This window comes from Equus asinus, chromosome 4, assembly GCF_041296235.1.
Source record: "Equus asinus isolate D_3611 breed Donkey chromosome 4, EquAss-T2T_v2, whole genome shotgun sequence".
Taxonomy (NCBI): Eukaryota; Metazoa; Chordata; class Mammalia; order Perissodactyla; family Equidae; genus Equus; species Equus asinus.
The window spans coordinates 92,333,643-92,348,081 of NC_091793.1; positions in this window are offsets into that span (position 1 = coordinate 92,333,643).

Genomic DNA, 14,439 nt, shown 5'->3' on the forward strand with positions numbered 1-14,439 from the left:
TATGGCTGAGTAGTATTCCATTGTATATATATACCACAACTTTTTTATCCAATCATCAGTCAATGGGCACTTGGATTGTTTCCATGTCTTGGCTTTTGTGAATAGTGTTGCAATGAACATAGGGGTACATATGTTACTTTGGATTGTTACTTTCAAGTTGTTCAGGTAGATACCCAGTAGTGGGATAGCTGGGTCACATGGTAGTTCTATTTTTAGTTTTTTGAGGAATCTCCATACTGTTTTCCATAGTGACTGCACCAGTTTGCATTCCCACCAGCAGTGTGTGAGGGTTCCTTTTCCTCCACACCCTCTCCAACATTTGTTATTTTCAGTCTTAGTGATTATAGCCATTTTAACAGGCATAAGGTGGTATCTTAGTGTAGTTTTGATTTGCATTTCCCTGATGATTAGTGATGTTGAACATCTTTTCATGTGTTTATTGGCCATCTGTACATCTTCTTTGGAAAAATGTCTGTTCATATCCTCTGCCCTTTTGTTCAATTGGGCCGTTTGTTTTTTTGTTGTTCAGTTGTGCGAGTTCCTTATATATTATAGAGATTAACCCCTTATCAGATATATGAATTGCAAATATTTTCTCCTGCTTGGTGGGTTGTCTTTTTGTTTTGATCCTAGTTTCTTTTGCCTTGCAGAAGCTCTTTAGTCTGATGAATTCCCACTTGTTTATTTTTTATTTTGTTTCCTTGTCTGAGAAGACATGGTATTCAAAAAGATCCTTTTAAGTTCGATGTCAAAGAGTGAACTACCTATATCATCTTCCAGGAGTTTTATGGTTTCAGGACTTATCTTCAAGTCTTTGATCCATTTTGAGTTTATTTTTGTGTATGGCGTGAGATAATGGTCTATTTTCATTCTTTTGCATGCAGCTGTCCAGTTTTCCCAGTACCATTTATTGAAGAGACTATCTTTTCTCCATTGTATGTTCTTGGCACCTTTGTCGAAGATTAGCTGTTCGTATATGTGCGGTTTTATTTCTGGCCTTTCAGTTATGTTCCATTGATCTGTGTGCCTGTTTTTGTACCAGTTCCACGCTGTTTTGATTACTATGGCTTTGTAGCACATTTTGAAGTCAGGGATTGTGATGCCTCCAGCTTTGTTCTTTTTTCTCAGTATTGCTTTAGCAATTTGGGGTCTTTGGTTACCCCATGTGAATTTTAGGATTCTTTGTTCTATTTCTGTGAAGAACGTCATTGGGATTCTTATTGGGATTACATTGAATCTGTAGATTGCTGTGGGTAGTATGGACATTTTAACTATGTTTATTCTTCCAATCCATGTGCATGGAATCTCTTTCCATCTCTCTATGTTATTATCTATTTCTTCCAATAATGTCTTATAGTTTTCTTTGTATAAGTCCTTCACCTCCTTCGTTAAATTTGTTCCTAGGTACTTTATTCTTTTTGTTACAGTTATAAATGGAATTGTATTCTTGAGTTCTCTTTCTGTAAGTTCATTATTAGAGTACAGAAATACCACTGATTTTTGTAGGTTGATTTTGTGTGCCACAACTTTACTGTAGTTGTTAATTATTTCTAATAGTTTTCTAATGGATTCTTTAGGGTTTTCTATATATAAGATCATGTTGTCTGCAAACAGTGAGTTTCACTTCTTCACTTCCTATTTGGATTCCTTTTATTCCTTTCTCTTGCCTAATTGCTCTGGCCAAAGCCTCCAGTACTATGTTGAATAACAGTGGTGAGAACGGGCATCCTTGTCTTGTTCTTGGTCTCAGAGGGACAGTATTCAGTTTTTCCCCATTGAGTATGATGTTGGCTGTGGGTTTGTCATATATGGCCTTTAATATGTTGAGGTCGTTTCCTTCTATCCCCATTTTGTTAAGAGTTTTTATCATAAATGGCTGTTGGATCTTGTCAAATGCTTTCTCTGCATGTATTGAGATGATCATGTGGTTTTTATTCCTCATTTTATTAATGTGGAGTATCACATTGATTGATTTGCAGATGTTGAACCATCCCTGTGTCCTTGATATAAATCCCACTTGATCATGATATATGATCTTTTTGTGGTATTGCTGTATTCAGGTTGCCAATATTTTGTTAAGGATTTTTGCATCTATGTTCATCAGTGATGTTGGCCTATAGTTTTCATTTTTTTTGTTGTCCTTGTCAGGCTTTGGTATCAGAGTGATGTTGGCTTTGTTGAATCTGTTAGGAAGCATTCCATCTTCCCTGATTTTTTGGAATAGCTTGAGAAGGATAAGTATTAAATCCTCTCTGAAAGTTTGATAGAATTCCCCAGGGAAGCCACCTGGTCCTGGGCTTTTATTTTTTTTAACTCATGTTCTTCTGGAGTAGGGATAAGGATACTATGGAGGTGAGGGGATGTAAACACCAAGTGGCTTCTCTAAGAGTTGTGTGTGAATGTTTTAACATGAATTTCTGAGGGAAAATAGACCTGGAAGCACTTTCAGCTCTTATTGTGATGGTTTGTCTGTTCCATGAGTTTTGCTGAAGCATCTATGTATTATCATTTAGGCAAAAGAGATAAAGTAAGGACTTGGTTCGTATTTCAAGCTGATGCAGTTCAGATGAATCTCATCAAGATTTCCATGTACACATTAAATCAAAAGTTTTGTGTTTAATGAGCAAACCTGCCAATATTATATAATATTTTGACTCCTCCTTGTGCAGGCATCCTTAAGGAACCAGATTATGCTCAGTTCTGGGATAGATTTGCCTTGTTTTCACTATAATTTTCTTTCCCATAACAGGACAGCATTCCCTTTGGTGTTTATAATGGCATGATCCTCAGGTAGAACATTATTGTGTTTAGAAATATCCAATTTGAATAAGAATGTGATGGATAGCAATAATTTATATTTCATTTTTCAGAGAGGACACTGAGTTTCATAAGAAAAACTCTCAAATGATGTATGTATATTTGGTTTGTGGGTCAGAGCTTCCTGTACACAAAGGCAAATTTAACTTATAACTTAATTAGGATTAGTCATCCTCATGGAGGGCAAGAAGAGCATAATTGAATTCCATGGAGAGTCTCTCTGACTCATTCATTGATTTTATTATCCTTGACAGAGAACCTCCCAAACCCATTTATTGATTGTTATTCTTGCCCACCTCCAACCTGAAGGTTTTTAAAATAGTGGAATTGCCTTAAGCAAGATTAGAAGGTGTGAATTTCATTCCCTTTAATTTCTCCTGCTCTTCTTAGCTGCTGGCCAGTGACACAAACAGCAGAAAGGGGAATCAGGCATTGAATGTGCTTAAAGGAATCCACAAACTTGATTTTAAAAATGCCTCTGACTATTTGTGATTTGATTAGGATAATGAGTCTTGTGTTACCGATACTACATTCTGAAAATCATATATTCTGAGTACTGCTGATTGCCAGGTTTAAAATGATAACTTGCATCTGGGGTTTGGTGCTATGATGACGTTTATTTTACTATGGCCATCATTATCATCATCATCAACATCATTATATAAAATCACAGTTTGTCATGTTATAAGTGACCTCAATTTAGGCCTTGCCCAGGCTGAATGGTTCTTTTCTATTAACAGTTGTGTCTATGTCTGTATGTTCCAGCCTTCAAAGGATTGTTTTCATGACTCCAACAAACTGATCTTATAATCTAGGGTCAATAACCCCTGGTGAGCAGTGTAGCTTCTGTCATGTTTTATGCAAAAGCATGGTTTATATGAGATGAAACAAATTAAAAAAAATGAAACTAAGGAAATGAGATGAAAACTAAACTTAATTATTGAGCACCAACTATGTGTTAGGCCTCCTGCTGGGTGTAAAGCACAGAGGTAAATGAAATCTGCGCTGTCCCTGTCCTTGTGGAGATTATACACCATTGGAAGAGAAGGAAAATCTAATAGGTGCTTTTATAGGGCAATATAAAGATCTGTGCAAATATATTTATTTGCAGAATGCCTTACCCGGGCTTGACAGGTGGTTCATGAAGGAAGGCTTCACCAAGAAAGTGCTGCTGATTTGAGACATGAAGAGTCAGTAATAGTTAGCCAAACATGAGAGGCTGAGGTATAACGTGGTGATTCTAAGAAGAGAAACCTTTCTGTTAGTGGTACTGAGCCTAAAGAGAGCAGGAGTACCTCAGGAAATGAAAGACTTTCAGTGTGGTGAGAATAAGGACAGGTGAGGGGAAAGTGGTGCGAAATCAGGCTAGAAAGGAGAGCAGGGTCCAAAGCAGATCGTGCGGGGACTTAGTTATCTTGTTAGTGAATTTGGGCATTTTTCTAAGAGCAATGAGAAGCAGTGACGAGTTTCCCAAAAGAAAACAACGTTATTATGTTTATATTTTTAAGATTTTACAATGACTGGAGTAGAGAGAACAGAGCATCAGTAGATCAGTTAGTCAGGAAACAATTAGAGAAATCTAAGTGAGAGATAATGGAGGCAATGATGCAACAATGAGAGAAAGGAGTAAGTGATTTTTAGAAATATACAGCAAACATATAGAATTATCAGTTCCCTTCATGAGTAATAGTTGTGGTGGATACGAAATCTAAGTAGCAAACCCAAGTTCCCAGTTGTCTCACTGGAAAATGACCCAGACTGGGGAGAAAGTTGATGAATTCTATTGTGGGAATGTTGCACTTCAAGTATTGGTTGGAAATCCAAGTGGAAATATCCAGAGGACTGTTGGATATAAGGACCTCAAATTCAGGAGAATCAGCACACAGCCTTGGAAGGAGACGGGGTTACCCAGTGTGTGATAAGAGAGAGTGTAGTTCTGAATAGACTTTTAAGGGCTGGGGGAAGGACAGCTTCCAGGCTGGAAAGCCAAATCACACCTCTGCAGCAATCAGTTGGCCCAAAAGGAGATACAACTTCTTTGTGAAAGGCACACTCCTTGCACTAGGAGGAAAAAAGGCATTCTTATCAGACCACCAAAGGAATTTTCAAGCAAAACTTACTCCATTAGTCTCCTCCCATATATCCACCATCCCACCATTTGCTGACCTTGGAAGCCTAAAACTGCTTTCCTTTGTCCTATCATTTCTCTACAACTTTGTTGTCCTTTGTTGAAGATACTGTAGACACTGGAATTCTGAGCCACCGTTTTGAGCTACTTCTTGTTTAGGTTTCTCTACCATCATGTGCACTGCATGAGATAATTAATGGTTTTTCTCCTAAAAAAATAGAGACCTAAAAGGATAGATCAGAAAAGTAAAAGAAAAATCTGAGGAGGTGAAAAGCATGGGACCATGGTAGCTAAGAGATGGGAGCATTTCAAGAAGAGAGCGTTCAGTGATGCAGAGAAGTCAAATCAAACTGTCTGAGATATGTCCACTGCATTTGGCAACAAATAGGTCACCGGTGACCTTGGCAGTGAAGTGGTGATAGTGAAAACCCAGCGGTGGGGGGAAGAAGTGTAGGAGGTGAGGGAATGGCAACAATAAGTATAGGCAGCACTTTCAAGAAGTTTGGTTCGAAAGGGAGGGAAGAAGTAAAACAAGTTCCTTTACAAAAGTAAAATTTCTCATAATATCAGCTAAACTTAAATGTTATCCAAGATTGCACAATATTATATTTAAAATATAAATGGTTCTAGAGAACATTTCAAAGGAAATGCCTTTCTCTCTAATTCTTAAATATTTTGAATTTGTGCCAATGCTTAATGTTCAAAATTCTTGTTTAGCATATTCCTTTTCAACTTAGTCCATGTCTCTTAACTGACAAAAGTCAAATGTTTCTTCTAAGGGCATATTTGGCTCCACAGACGTGTGGCTTACAGCCATTTTTGTCATCAAAAGCTTTTTAGATTGCTGGATTACACAGCCAACAAAGAGAGAGCACTCCAACAGCTCAACACTAATGAGAGGTTTAGATATGGCTTTATACCATCGCTGATAATGTCTCTCTCTTTCCACTGAGGAATAACTGAACTACCTTAAAGTCTAACTAATTTAACCTTCTTGGTTTACAGATGAAGAAACAAATGCTTAGAGAATTATTTTATGTCTACAACATAGGATATATATAATGAAAGAATGGGAGCCAGAACCCAGATCTCAATGATTTGGTTGCATATCCCATCTTTTCCCATTGAATGTGTGCCTCTTAATGTTATGATAGAGTCCCTTCCGAATCAGAAAGGTAAGGTTTTTAAAAATGAGATAGATGACCTCTCTCTTTTGGTGTTAATAATTATTAGTGACCGCTTGAACTTTACATGAAATGCCAGACTCTTCTGTAGTGTTTGCTCATGTTAAGGACCTCGATTTTGGGTCAAATACAAACTCCTTCAGCAGGAGTGCTCCTTAGAACTAATTCTGACAAGAGTTTGTTTCCCTACTAAACGAAAACCATGTTATCACTCCTATTTGATAAGTTAACTGAGAATTCAAATAGAGATCTAAAAGAGTTCTAGGACTGCAAGAATTGGGCAAGTTTCCCTAAACATGTTGGACTAAAGCTTTGCCACTCATGGTAGATGTTGGGATAATTCCATTCCATAGTAAGAAGCCACTCTAGACATCAAGTCAGAAATTTGCTCAAAATCCTTCTGTCATTGTGGTTTAAAAAGAAATAAGAAACATTGTTAGGAGCAAAACTGGTGAAGAAATGATTGAAAAAATAATACTAGCATCAAAATGACAGTCTTGGCTATTGTGATGAGTAGATTCGGGGGAAATATATAAATTTTAAATATAAATACACACAGACCTTTAGTTGTAAGACACAGTGATATCCTGAAACTGCTCTGAGGATCCTTTTTTATGAAACTTGAAGAAGAAAGAAAATATTTTCCGTATGTCTCCTTCAAAAGAACTGGGTCCAAATTTCTCATATACTAGTGATTGACCCCCGGAAGGATATATTCTATAAAATCAACCATGACTTTTTATATTTTAATGACAGCCTCAAACCTGCTTCAAAATTTAGACACTGACAAAACTTTGATGTGTTTTACTTGCCTTCTCTCCATTTTTGCTTCGTTATATAATTTAAACCACATGTTCCCATTTTTTAAAATCAAATCTTTCCATTAAATATTATTTTCCCACCAAAAAAACAGAGAAAAAAATAATATTCCTATGAATAAACTCACAAACCAGAGATCCAAATACTGTAGGGAAAATGTCATTTTCTAGATTGAAATAGTAATAAAAAAATGACAAAAATTTATATTGCATCACATAAAAATGCCAAAGAAATCATACTCATTTTGGGGGGATAATCATGGTTGAATCTGTACCATTCAACTTGAAGTCTATCAGACAAAACTGGAAACAGAGAAGAACTGAAAGTGTTCTTTTTTATTTTGTATTGTTTCTTGGTTCACTATATGAAAGAATATTAAACAGTATGTGACAATTGTCTATTTTCTACAGGGATGGATGTGAACAACAAGCATTTGTGTTTGTTTTACTTTGTTTTAGAATAAGAATGGAGTAGTCTTGGAAACAGATGTACTCTGAGAATGAGGAAATAATATAAAACTAAATCATTTCACAGAAACTGTGGTAAAATTTTAATATGAATGAAAATATCTTATTAAAAGAGTTCTATTATATCTTTGTTCCATATTATAAAATTTTGGCTTATGTTGTACACAGGTTTACAGTGTTCAAAGGGCTTTCACTGCTATTTCTTTTTTATTTTCATACCTTCTTGTGAAGTAGTCAAAAAGTCATAAGTACCAATTTTTGGATGAAGAAACTGAGGCTCAAAAACTAAGTGTTTAAAAAGGCCATTTGAATCTTAATGCAGAATTCTTTGCATGTACTATTCTGACATTATTCTGAAAAGACTCACATTGCTTTTGACTTAACTCATTTATACTAATTGTATTTGTTACATCAGGATAAATCTTCCCTTACAAATTGAAACAAAATTTATAACTTCATTATAATTTATTGATTAATTATGCCTTAATTCATTCCATTCTTTATTTTTAAAATAGCAAAATTATACGATAAAACAACAACTGTAGTCTTCAGATTTTTTGTTTGATTCATTAACATTTAGCCTAGAATTGGGCCGCTTAGGGCAGGGGGAGCAGTCCCTTCTGAGTATAGGCGTTAAGGGAGTATATTATCTGTAGGGGGCTTAAAAACAAAATTACAGTAAAAAAGTCAAACAACAAGGCAGTCTTCCTTTTATTATTAGTGTACTACATGAACTCTAAATAATGACAGTGATAAAATAGTCCCCTCTACCAAGGTGGACTAATCCCACAGTCCTATCCTTCCACCCGTACTCCACTGTCATATCTCATGCATCATGTACAACACTTGAACTTCTTTATCAGAGTCCACCCCAAGATAATATATGTTGTGTAGCTTAAGGTGACAAGTACTATTTTTACTTTAATTTGCCTTGACAGTGAGAAGCTGCAACTCACAGGAAACACACATCTCCATATTCTGTCTTCTTGGTGATAATGCTTTCCCAAAGATATGCCCTTATGAGATGTTGGGCAGAAAACTGATGCCCAATGGAAGTGAAGTCAGTATTTTGGAGTTGTTTTTCTCCCAAGTACACTTGCTGATTTCAGTAGGAGTAGCTGAGAGCCTAAAAGACTTAATAGTCCATTTGTGACAACGTGAATGGAATGTTGAGGGCATTCTGCTAAATGAAATGTTAGACAGGGGATGACAAATACTGTATATTATCACTTATATGTGTTATCTAAAAAACCCAAACCCATATAAACAGAGACTGGAATGGTAGTTACCAGGGGCTGGGGGGTGAGAGAAAGGGGAGTTGTTAGTCAAACGGTACAAACTTCCAATGATAAGATCAATAAGTTTTGGGGATCTAGCATAAAGCATGGTGATTATAGTTAATAACACAGTATTATATAGTTGAAAGCTACGAAGAGAGTAGATCTGAAATGTTCTCACCACAGAAATCAGCCCGTTGAATGCTTCAAAGTTACATAATTTTATATGTCAATTATATCTCAATAAAAGCTGAGGGGAAAAAAGATTTAATGGTGCTTTTGAGTGTCTCACCAAGCTAGTGAGATAGGAATTAGAATTCCCACATTTGGGAGCCCTAATGAAAGCCTTTTGCGTATGGTTGGAATCATGAACACTGAGACCCTAAGGCTAATGGTAAATTACAATTGGACAGATTGTGCTGGGGAGCCTAGCACTGTTTTGAATCACCTCAATCCCTGAAATTTTTATTGGTAGAATCAAAGAGACTTAGCAGGGTGGAATAGAATATCATTTAGGTCTCAAGTTATTTCTATGAACAATGTTTGCTAATAAAATGAGTAGCAGCAAACCAAAGTAACCAGACATAAAAGGAGACAAGCCAATATGAGTAGACACCAATAGAAACAACGAACAGAAACAGAACTACAAAACCACAGTGGCTCAAGACAATAAAGTCATCAGATATAGACTTTAAGGAATTATCCTTACTATATTAAGAAATACAAAAGACAAATTAAAAGTTCAACAGAGATCTGGAACCAAAGAGAACCTGATTATAATTGCCACACTGAGAATTATAATAACTGAAAATAAGGTCTAAACGAATGGGATTAACAGCAGATTACACTCAGTTGGAGAATTAGTGAACTGGAAACTAGAAAAAAATATCCAGAATGAAGCATAAGAGTGTTAAAAGAATAGAAAATGGAATAGTGGGTATGAAACATATATACAGAAAAGAAGTAATATATATTTATTGAAGTCCTCTAAGGAGAAAAGAGAAAGAAAAGGACAGAAGCAGCAAGTGAAGAAATAATGGTGGTGAATTTTCCAAAACTGATGGGAGATATTAAGAAATTTGTAAAACTTCAAAGCAAGAAAATTTTAAAAATCTACATCTAAATGGATCAAAACAAAGCTGCTGAGAGCCAAAAACAATGATAAAATCTTAAAAGTAGCAAAAACAAGCAAAAAACAGATTGCTTTTGTAAAGAGCAAAAATTTGACTGACAGCTGATTACTGAACAGAAATGTTATAAAACTGAAGAATAAGGAATAACATCTCTAGAATCTGAAAAAAGCAAACAAAAAACTCCTGACATGGAATTCCATAACTCATAAAAATAACCTTCAAGAATGAAATATTTTTCAGATGAAGTAAAGTTTTTTTAAGTGACCCCCTACAGGCCTATTTTAAAATAAATACTAAAAGATTTATTTTTGGCAGGAAGAAAATGATCCCAAACCTGAGAGATGCTGAAAGTTATGTAATGATAAATATGTAGATACATCAGAGTAAATATTAACTGTGTAAAACAATAACAGTGGCTTATAGGTTTTCTAATGTACATAGAATTTAAATATATGACAACAATGATAAATGGAGAGGAAGAGTAAATGGAAAAAAACGTCCTAAGGTCATTGTATTGCTTCTGAAGATGGTTAAAGTACCAATTAATTTAGATTTTGATAAACAAAAGATACATGTTGTAATCTTTGGGTAACTACTAAAAATACATTAAAAATAATATATATTGATCCAAAAGAAGGAAATAAATCAAGAGAAAGGAACATAGGACAGTAATTACATTAAATATAAATGAACTACATTTTACAATCAAAGAGCAAAGATTGGCAAACTGAAAAGTAAAAAAGGCATATTAATGACATAAAGATATAGAAAGGTTGAGTGTAAAAGGATAGAAAAAGAAATATCATGGAAAAATTAATCAAAAGAAATCTAGTGTCACTGGTAATATCAGACCAATTAAACTTTCAGGAAGAAAAGTATTATTAGAGGTAAAGACTATTTCATAATGATAAATGTTTTTATTCACCTGGAAAATGAATTCTAATTTATATGCACATAGTGAATAGACTGAAAATATATAAAGCAACAATCGAAAGAGCATGAGGAGAAATAAGCACATCTGAAATCACAATGGGAAATTTTTAACACACTTGTCTCTGTAACTGATCAATCAGCCAAATGAAACAGAATGAAGATTTGACAGCATTATTATTGACAACAAATTGGAATAATAGACATTAATAGATAACTAAAGCTAATAACTTAAGAAAAAATACATTCCTTTAAGTAACACATGCCATTTAGGGAGCAAATATGCTGGGCCACAAAGCAAGTCTCTATGAAACAAGCCTCAACAAATTTCTAAAGATTAATTGCTTTATGTCTATTAGTCTATTCTGTCTAATTTAAGGCTTCTTAATTAAATTTGTTGTCAACAACTTTCAAAGATTTGAAATCATACTAATCACAATAAAATTAAGCCAGCAATCAGTTTTAAAATTAACTCGAAAATTTTTTCTTCTTTTGTTTTGTGGAAATCAAGAAAGACAATTAATCAATGGGTCAAATAACAAAGTAAAATGTAAACTGGAAAATATTTTAAGATACAAAAGAGATATTACTAACAACAATAAAAGGAACATAAGAAAAAGTTATTTATATACTCTACACCAATAACTTTGAGTATTTAGAGCAAATTGGCATATTTCTAGAAATATAAAACACACTGAAACTGAAACATAAATAGAAAATCTAAATAGTCCTATAGTATCTGATTTTCTAATTGATTATACTTTCACAAAGAAAACCCGAAAGATTGCTTCTCAAATGAATTATGCCAAATTCTTAAGGAAGAAATAATATTGGAGAATAGTAAAAGGGGGAATATTCTCCAACTCATTTTCTAGGTCAGTATAACCTAGTTTCTAAAATCCATCATGGACAGTACAAAGAAAAATACCAGCTATTCTCATTCATGAACTTAGATGTAAAAGTCCTAAACAAAATATTACATAATTGAATCTGGCAATGTATACAAAGGATGATAAACTAGGACCTGGATGTTTTCCAGGAATTCAAGATTGCTTTTACATTTAAAAACCAATTAATGTATTTGCTAAATAGGAGGAATAAAAGAGGAAATTATATGACCATCTTAATAGATACAGAAAGAACATTTGATAAGGTAAACACGCATTCAAGATTTAAAAATAGACACGACAAAGTGGAGATAGAAGAAAACTTACTTAATCTTATCAGATCTCTCTACAAAAAACTACGACATGCATCATGCCTACTGCTAAAATGTTGGATTTTTTTCTTTTGAGATTGGGAAAAATTCAATGTTGCCTGCTATCATCACTTCTATTCAAAGTTGTATTGGAAGTCCTCCTCAGTGAGTCAAGAAAAAGAAATAAAAGTTATATGAGTTAGAAATAAGGAATCAAAAATATCACACTTTCAAAAGAATCTGTAAAAATTCATTAATGAAATTTGCAAGGCTGTCAAATGAAAGGGAAGTACCCCCAAATCAAGTGTATTTCTATATATACAAGAAAGAAAGAGAAAATAAAATTTAGAAAAAAAAGTTTCACTAAAAATAGTATCTGAAGAAGGCTTCAAATATCTAGAAATAAATGTAACAATCTATGTGCAACTTCCAAGATAGAAAATTATAAATTATTAAGAGAAAGCAATCAGTTTGAAAAACTGATTCTGAAATTTGTATGACAATGCAAAGGACCAAGGTAGGTAAGTCATGCTTGAAGAAGTGGTAAAAGGTGTGAGGTTTTGTTCTCTCAAGTGTCAAGTCTTACTATAAAGCTCCGGTAACTAAGACACTATGATCTTGGCACAAAGTAGAATAGATTAAAGAAATCAGAAGCAGTCCCTCTCATACACGGATTCTTGATTTGCGACAAAGAGTGACTACAGAGCAGTGAGATTGCATGGCTTCTCACCGAACAGTCCTGGCGAGAGTGGATATCCACATGGAGACATGGATCTTGACCCCCTTACTTCACACCATGCAAAAAATAATAATTCTAGATTCATTAGAGATCTATATGTGAAAGACAAAACAAGGTAAAATTTCTAAAAAAGTAAAATAAGAGATTATCTTCATGATCTGGGTAGGGAAAGAATGCTCACAATAACAGAAAAATTGATAAATTAAATTCTATTAAAATTAAGAAGCGTTCATCAAAGGACACCACAAGGAATATAAAAACACAAACTAGACATAAAATAAGACATGGTGTGTGACTTCATTCATATAAACTTCCAAAACCAAGCAAAACTAAACTCTTGTGCTTAGGGGTATATACTTACGTGATAAAACTATAAAGCAAAGCAAGGACTTCCGTGAAAATCAGGACAGTGGTTCCCTCTGGGGTTAGGAGAAGAGGGTAAGGATTGGGTAGCGTCTGAGAGAGGAGATTTTACGCTTGATGTGGGGAGAGATTACATAATTGTTTGCCTTGCGATAATTTATTAAACTATGTTTTTGTTTTGGGTCCTTTTCAGTATGTATATTACATTTCGCAATATAAAATGTTCAAACAACAAAACCATGTGGACTGGCTGAATGGCCACAACAAAATAGAACATATTAGTGGATCAATATCCACTTAGATGTGTCTGGTTGTGTTTTCATTTCTCTCTTCTTAATCTGAAATTGCCAGTGCTTTGGTTCAAGATTTATATAACATCAAAGGAGCCATGATTATGAAATTTCCAGAAGCATAAAACTAAGATGACAGAATCAAGATTCAAAATAGTCTTGACAGACTTGTAATTCTAGCCCCAAACCAACAAGAGGAAATGTATCAGGAATAACGTAGGCGTAGCACAGCAAACATTGACTGTCGGGCTTTGGTGGTTAGACAGAGAAGGTCCCAGGGCTCCTGCTGCCAAGAAGTGTTTCACAAAGTCCCTGTGGTGATGTCAGCAGGGCTCCCTGAGTTGATCTGCCTTTGGGACTCTCATAAACAAGTGGCTCTTGCATTCAGAGGGAATTTAAAACGCCCACTCAATTGCAGGAACATGTAGAACAGTTAACCCTCAGAGAGGGTCAGTGAAGGGAACACACAAAGCTTTCAGGAACCAAAACCAAACAGCAGCAGCAGCAGCAGCCCACAGTTCTTCCCACCACCTGGCAAAAGAGCCAGCCAGCGTTGGGAGGAAAGCAAAGGTGAGCACTAGAAAATGATTCTTTAAGCACAAGTATCGGCTCACTGAGAATGGTGACATGCCCTCAGTCATTACAGTCACTGAGGGACAAAGGAAAGGGGATCCAGAGGAACCAGAACAGAGATGGTTACCTCTACCAGCCTGACGATCATGACTGGAGAATAAGAGACTATGTCATCAAATGTTTATAGTTCGCACTACACAATCAAAGTCCTGTCGTTCTTGTCAGGTCCTCCGGCTATCCCCATAAAGTCTTGACTTTAAGAGCCCTTCCAGGTCTTGTTAAATACAGTTACTGGATCCAACCCAGCTGGTGCAGGCAAGATCCTTGCACTCCATGTGAGCAAGATGAGTTAAGTGGCACTCCTTCGAGAATTCTCTCAACAGCCCTCAATTTTTCCTGGCTCAAGTGAGGGGAGCTCATAAACCAGTTACACCAGCACAGCATAGGTGAGAACCAACCTCGGGATGTAATTGCTGCTCCACGTGTCTGATCCCAACTCTGGCAAGGCAGGCACTGGGTCT